At 41.4% G+C, this 7,213-nt stretch overlaps 1 pseudogene; it reads right to left on the reverse strand.

The window, feature by feature from the left end:
• Positions 1–1,119, reverse strand: part of LOC106948450 (E3 ubiquitin/ISG15 ligase TRIM25-like) — a 9,440-nt pseudogene extending 8,321 nt beyond the window's left edge.
• Between the last annotated feature and the right edge of the window lie 6,094 nt (positions 1,120–7,213).

The following is a 7,213-nucleotide window of genomic DNA, read 5'->3' on the forward strand; positions in this document are numbered from 1 at the left end:
CACTGAGTGCNGGCAGTGAGGGGTAGTTGAGGAGANACTGGTTGTGATCCTCTGTGTGTGAGAGCTGCTCCAGCTCAGCGTCTTTCCTCTTCCGCTCACTGATCGCCTGCTCCAGCTTCTCCTGAACATCTTTGACTCGACTCACTTCAGTTTCCTGCTGGGATCTGATCTGCTGCTTCACATAAAAGCTTCTTTTCTGGAGGAGATGGATCAGTTCAGTGAAGATCTTCTCACTGTCCTCCACTGTTTTATCAGCAGAGCGATTGATGGCCTCCACCTCCTGCTGAAGCAGTTTCACATCTTCCTCTTTGTCCTGGATCATCTGTTGGATTTGTTGTCGCCTCACCTGGAGCTCCTTCTGCTTCTCAGTCCTTTCTTTTGCAGCTGTAACTGTTTCATGGCCATTATGTTCAGAGATAGCAAATACACTTCTGATCAGTGCGGCAGAACATCTTCATCACCTCATCATGATCAGAACAGATGTTCTCCTGTAGGTTCTTGGTCGGCTCCACCAGCTTGTGTTTCTTCATTCCAGGGACATCAAGATGAGGTTGAAGGTGATTCTTACAGTAGGAAACCAGACAGAATAAACAGGACTTGAGGGCTTTCAGTTTTCTTCCAGTGCAGAAATCACAGGCCACATCTTCAGGTCCAGCATAGCAGTGGTCAGCAGCAGCAGCAGCAGCAGCCTCGAGTCCAGTCTTCTTCAGCTGCTCCACTAAAGCTGCTAGCATGGTGTTCTTCTTTAGCACAGGCCTCGATGTGAACGTCTCCCTGCACTGAGGGCAGCTGTGGATTCCCTTCTGATCCTCTTCATCCCACTGGGTTTTAATACACTTCATACAGTAGCTGTGTCCACAGGGAATAGCCACCGGATCCTTCAGTAGATCCAGACAGATGGAACAGGAGAAAGTTTCTCTGTCCAGCTGATTCTGCTCCATTTCTGCTCTCAGTCACAGTGACTGTGAGATTCATTTCCTGAAAACAGAAAGCTTTGACCTGTGAGTCACATGTCAGTGCAGAGAGGCTGCAGCCAATCAGCTTTCACCTTCAGCAGACGTTGGATCCACCCACATTCAAGGCGTGTTTGAGCAGAAAGAAGAGAGAGAAATATGAGACTTAGAGAGATGAAGATGATGAACTGAATGAATGGAGGAAGAAGAGAGTCTGGTTGTTCTGTTTTAATTTGTAATGGAGCAACAGCAGTAAGTAATGAAGAAGCAACAATGTTAGTGGATACATTTTCCAAAATATATAAAGAATATGATTGCACAATGGAGCCAACTTTTTGTTATTTTATTTTTTAATTTTTAGAAAATTAGTAAATAATACAAGATAGTGTCATTTTTCAGTAGTTGAGTTCAAACCTACTTTGAGGAAAGTTAAAATGTCAACTAAAGGAAATTATTAAATCTATTACATAATGATAAGTGAACTCAGTGAATATCCAAAGTGAATCTTATTGGACTTGTTTAACAATGTATGGGAATGTGAAACATTACCTAAAATTGGTGAAGAGGTTACAGACCCCAAACCTTGAAAACTTATAAACATTCATATTTCAATCTGTTTTGCCATCAACGTGCAGGTGTTTGAACAATATTCACAAGACAGGGCAAATCAGACATAATATGCTGTCAGCATAACATATGACGTCATGCTGGTCTGTCATATAAACGCCCAATAAATTCTGCTGAAGTTGGTGGCTGTTGTCTTACAATAGGTAAAATAGTTAAACATTTCAAAAATAGTATACTCTATATATTAGTAATTCCTTACAAAGGTAAATAAATAAATAAATAAATAAAAAGAGCTCAAAACAAACATTAACTCAAAAGTTAAGGCTATTTATTTGAAAACCATTCTGAATATCTGGAAACTGTCCTAATCCTCATCGGTGCAGTTTTCTAAAGCTGTCAGCAGGGGGCAGAGTCACCCCACCACACAGAGAGTGCGACAGGGCTCCAGGGACCGTGGAAAATGAAGATGTATTTTTCTCAGTGATGACAGCCAGCCTGTCTGCGGATGTGTTGGTCTCTGTCAGCGCTTTGCCCTTTTATTCGGAGCTTTGGAAGAGGAGAGAACATTGTGTCTGCATCCATGGGGGTTATATTCTACCAGAGAGGGGCCGCATGGAGAGGCGAGTGGGTGGACTCAGTGAAACTTATGCAACAGAGAAATGGACAGGAAACAGATCTAGTTTCTCACACTATATATCCGTATATACACATTGTAGACAGACTTTTTAAAGCTTTCCACAATCGTTGCCACGCTAATCTGATTTAATCCAAGGAAACCTATTCCTGTTTGCATGATTTTGTTCGGCCTCTTTCTTATTGAAAGCCATTTAGTAAATTACATATTCATGCACACATTCACACAATACCTAGCGCATACACTGTGCCTTCTGTTAGCACCAGTCAAACCTCCCAGCCATAAATTTTTCATGGAATCATCCTCTGATCCATCACACGTTGCCAGATTTGCAGCCTCCCTCAATGTTGGTCCTTTTCTCCCAGCTACTAATTTCATTTCAGTTATTTTATCTCCAATCCAGGTTATTGTTTTTGTTGTTACACCTCCAAGTTCAACTTGTCCTATTGATACAGTTTCTCATGTTTCTGTGAAACATTTAAAAGTGTGAAAAGAAAATTAGGTGTTTAGATTCAAGTGTGTTCAGATACACTATATGTTGGATTGCTACTAAATACATCTTATATTAGCTTGTACCATGTACTTGTCAGTGATGTAGTCATTATTACTATCTACTCTGTTTCTTTCCTCTCTTTCTGCAGGTGCAGAAGGAGACTTCTAGGGTAATGTCTTGTATTCTCTATCCTTATCTCCCTTCTCTACTCTTTAACCTTTTAAAAATTGTCCTCACCTTTCTTCCCAGTTTTACCATCTCCACATCCATCTTTATTTAAAATAAAGTTAAGTTGCGTATATTTGTCAAGTGGAACGTCATAGAGAAAGCCATCATGCTCCACTTGTGAAAGTAAATCTGTCGAGCCTCACCTTGGAACTCTGACAACAATTCTGCGTGCCACAATGTAAAACAAAAATAAATAAAAATTAGAAAAAAATTGTAAGTGAGTAAATACTTTTGTCCACTAAAATCCAGTTTTTTGTTTTATTTTTCTGGGAGAACGCTGAATGTGAGCAAGAGTGAGGATGGCGCCCTAAATGTGTGTTCATGTGGGTTAATTCTAAAGGACAGAACTATTAAAGATTAACAACAGAGCACCATGTTTTATTGAGACAAGCCACATTCACAGGCATATGGCTCAAAACACAGACCTACTTAAATATGCGCTCTTGTGTGCAGGGTTTATTTCCGCCTGGCAAAAAGAACCTATTTTCTTTAGAAACAGCTTTTTGCTGCAATGCTGCAATACTGAAAAGAAGAAAATCTTGAACAAGAGTGTTGTAAGATTTTTCTTCACACTTTTGACATGATTTGTCGATTGTCTTTGAGTTTGTGCTTCTTAAAGAAGGTACAGCTGCTTCTTTTTGGTACTATGTTACTGCCCAGGAGCTAACATAAAACAGGAGCTCCAGTATTGTCAAAGGTCGAAATGGTTATAAGGGAAATCTGAACTAAATGCTTAATGCTGTGTGCAACCTACTGCCAAAGCAAAAGCTCCGACATATGCATGTGTGGACTCACAGGACCCCCTGGGGGCGTTTCAGAGCGGGCAGAGAAACACAGTGGAGACTTTGGATTCTGGTTCTGATAATAAGGGGGCTCCTGGGGATTGTATTCAATATGCTTTGTGAGTTTCTAAGATTTTAAATTGTGTTTGTTCCAAGATATTGTAAAGAATATGTTTAGTTGTTTGTGGTACATTGGTGAGAAAGTATGATGCCAGATCTGATCAAAGACAAAAAAAAACAACAACAATAATAAGCAATAAATATAGCAAAACTGAGCAACAATAAAACAGAGTGATAAGTTTGTCCCAAATAATCACTTGATAAAGAGCAAAGTGTACAAATAGGCATGTAATAACAAATGTGACTGTTGATGCATGTTTTTCCATTGACATATGGTGGAAAATAATGCTAAAGCATTAGCTAACTTTAGCTGCTAAAGTAGGTAAGGTTAGCTACTTTAGCAGTAGTTACGCTGCTAATTCTCCTAAAGTTCTCATTAGCTAACTTAGCATTAGCTAACTTTACGCTAATGCTAAAGTTAGTGATTTAGCATTAGCCTCTATTAAATACTCAATGCTCTTGACTTAGAGCTTTTGTGTGAGCAAAACTAATATCTATATTTAATTCTCTAAGGTTAGCGCAGCTAACTTTTTTAGCTAGCTGTGCCCAACACTGTTCAGAGGTTTGTTAGAGAACAAACAGCCACATGAACAGACTTAATTTGTTTTGATTTCTTTGTATGTGTGGATTACTTGGGATGTTACCAATATCCAGTATGAATTTCATGTTCAATACTTGTTTTATTCGCGGCACCCACAATGGAAGAACCCTCAGGAACAACCAGGACATGCAAGAGAGATCGTGTCTGCTGGCCGGCTTGAACCATCTTGATCTTCTCTTACATAAGCATCAGAAGAAGGTCAGTGAGGAATTTGGTCAAGGAGCTGACACTATGACTTTGTCCACATTAGCAGTACAAGAGGAAATGTAATGTTACCAGGGAAAATGAAAGCTTTGATGTGTTCATTGAAATCTTGGGGGAAGATACTCATAAACACGCTCTGTATAAGAGAAGGAGAAAGCCTGTGTTTAAAGTCGTTTTTAACTGGGGAGTAACTGGCAGAGGAGCTGCTGACTGTGTCACTCCTCCTCCTCTTTTCCTTTGTGTCTGTGTCCTCTGAGAGAAATCCTTCTATTCTTCTGCAGGTTTACACCCACACAGCACGCTATCATCTGCATAGCCATGATATGCCATGCTGCTCCGGGTGTGAAAAATGCACCTTGTTGCTGTCACTGGCACAATGAGTCGATCTTGTACACAACCCGGTGGGGTTCTAATTCTTGACGTGAGAATTTGAGATCTCCAAAACCTTCAGTGCTCCTATTTCCTCTGAGTGGAAATAATATCAACGGTTTGACTTCTGAGTCTGATAGAGAATCTGTGGAGGGGGCAAAAAATTAGGGTGATGGAAACAAGCAAAAAGCTGGGCATAAGAAGAGGCTGATCGTTCGTACATTGGACTATGTTTCTTTCCTTGTGGAAAGTTTCTGTTTACATCTAAGAAGGAATGGAGAGAGATGGAAAGCTTCATGACTGACCCGTTTAACTTTTGCATTCTGCACATAAGTTTGTGGTCCATTTGTATCCTAAATAAAGACATAAAACTTAAGATATCACATTAACGAGATATTAATAAACATGGAAAAACCTTATATTGTATCAAAAAGACTTTCAGTATTCAACTGACTTGTAGAATACAGAATTTCTGAACAATTTACTGTAATTTGCATGCAACCATCAAGCTAATTGTCTCAGATCGAGTCAGAACTTCAACATCTCAGGCATCAAATTCAACTTTGTAAAGCAGCAGCCTAAACAGGGAATGTTTCCCATAAACGCACCAAAATGTGAATTACTGCAGCCAAAAACAAACTTCAGAGCATCCGTCTAAACAGCCTGAATGCAAACAGTGCATCTATTGGTTGCCATGGTGATTATGGATGCATGACTCCCACAGTGACAGCTCAGAGACCATGCTGTGTAAACACGGGCTCCCCTGAGAGTGGGACAACCGGTAATGACACCCTCAGAGGAAGAAGAAAAAAAAACATATCTACAAACACACCCATTAAAGCCACCAGAGACACGGGCGCTTGATTTGTTAACGTGCATGGCCGCCTCCCTCCCGCCGCCACCTTTTCTCACTTCTATCTATACCTGTCCTTTGTTACCCCTGCCTCTTCATCCGGCCTGCAGTATTCTCCCTTATTCAGCCAAAACTGGGCCACTGAGTGCAGCCCAGCTCCACATACACACACGTGCGTGGGCTCACATACCCGCGCACGGAGCGAGTCAATGCTAATTAGCTCCACAAACAGGTCTCGGCTCGCTCTGCAGCGTGTGTGCGTGTTTGGGGTGAGAGCGGGTCAGGGTGCTGTTAACTAACCGGCGTGTCAGGATTTCTTTTTCTGTCCTCATTTACGGAAATGAAGTTTGCCCCCTGAGCGACCCACGTCTCCCGACGCACTGGTGGCAAGAGACAAGGGGGAAGGGAGACGGAAACTACGTGGAAGGGCCACATCCGTTAATTTATACACGAGGAACGTCGAAACGGGCAGAGGAGGACGAGGGACTGCGACAAAGTCAGGCCGGGGATAGAGAGAGGAAGAGAGAGAGAGGGAGAGGGAGAACTGAGAGAGGGATTATGAGCGATGAGTGCACCGAGCGAGTCAGAGTTTAACTTTACCATGTAAGGGAAAGAGATGAGGCCAATTGTAGTCCTTCAGTCCTGGTGTCGGATCATTAATGAAGATCTTCTTGAAGCACATCCTTGATCTCCTCTCCATAAACTGCAATACTTCCTGGACAGCTGTGAAACTGCTAGTGATCCTCCCTCAAGTTAGTGTCTATTCTGAGTCCTCAATTCTAACCTACACTAATAGATCCACGTCAATAAGCACAGTGAGAGAACCAGGTCAACCGGCCTCTTTATTAGGTTGTACCAGGTTGGACTTGCTTCTGCCCTTAAGAATGCCTTAAATGGAAGAGACTGAAAAAGGGTGCTGAAAACATTACTCAGATATATTGGTATATATTGACATAATAGCATCATGGTTTATTCAGATTTTAATCTGTACATTATCCTTACGAAGGTGCTCTGCTGGATTGAAGTGGTCTCATCTAGATATGGCCGTTCACATTTTTCTGTAGCTTAGTCCCACTTCTCATGTCAGTGGTAAATTAAGGGTGCATCTCCACCATCCTTGGTTATTCTGCTTTAATCAAACTCTAGTTAGTTTGCCTAGAAAGTCCAGTTCATTTGGGAAAATGTTTAACTGAACTTTGATGCAGACCAGAAAAGCTGGTCCACCTAAAAGCCAAGGTCTCTCTGTTCAGTTGATGTGAACTCTGGTGTGGTTCGAATGCATACATGAATGCTAAGTGTATAGAAGACTGCTATAGAAAGTAAACTATAGCACAGGGAATTCTGGGTAAATTCAACCAAAACAAGGGCATGTATCTAGAGCTAGTGGGAGAAATGAGTCATGGTCTTTT

The sequence above is a fragment of the Poecilia latipinna genome, unplaced genomic scaffold, assembly GCF_001443285.1.
Source record: "Poecilia latipinna isolate Pla-1442-1.1 unplaced genomic scaffold, P_latipinna-1.0 Scaffold288, whole genome shotgun sequence".
Taxonomy (NCBI): domain Eukaryota; kingdom Metazoa; phylum Chordata; class Actinopteri; order Cyprinodontiformes; family Poeciliidae; genus Poecilia; species Poecilia latipinna.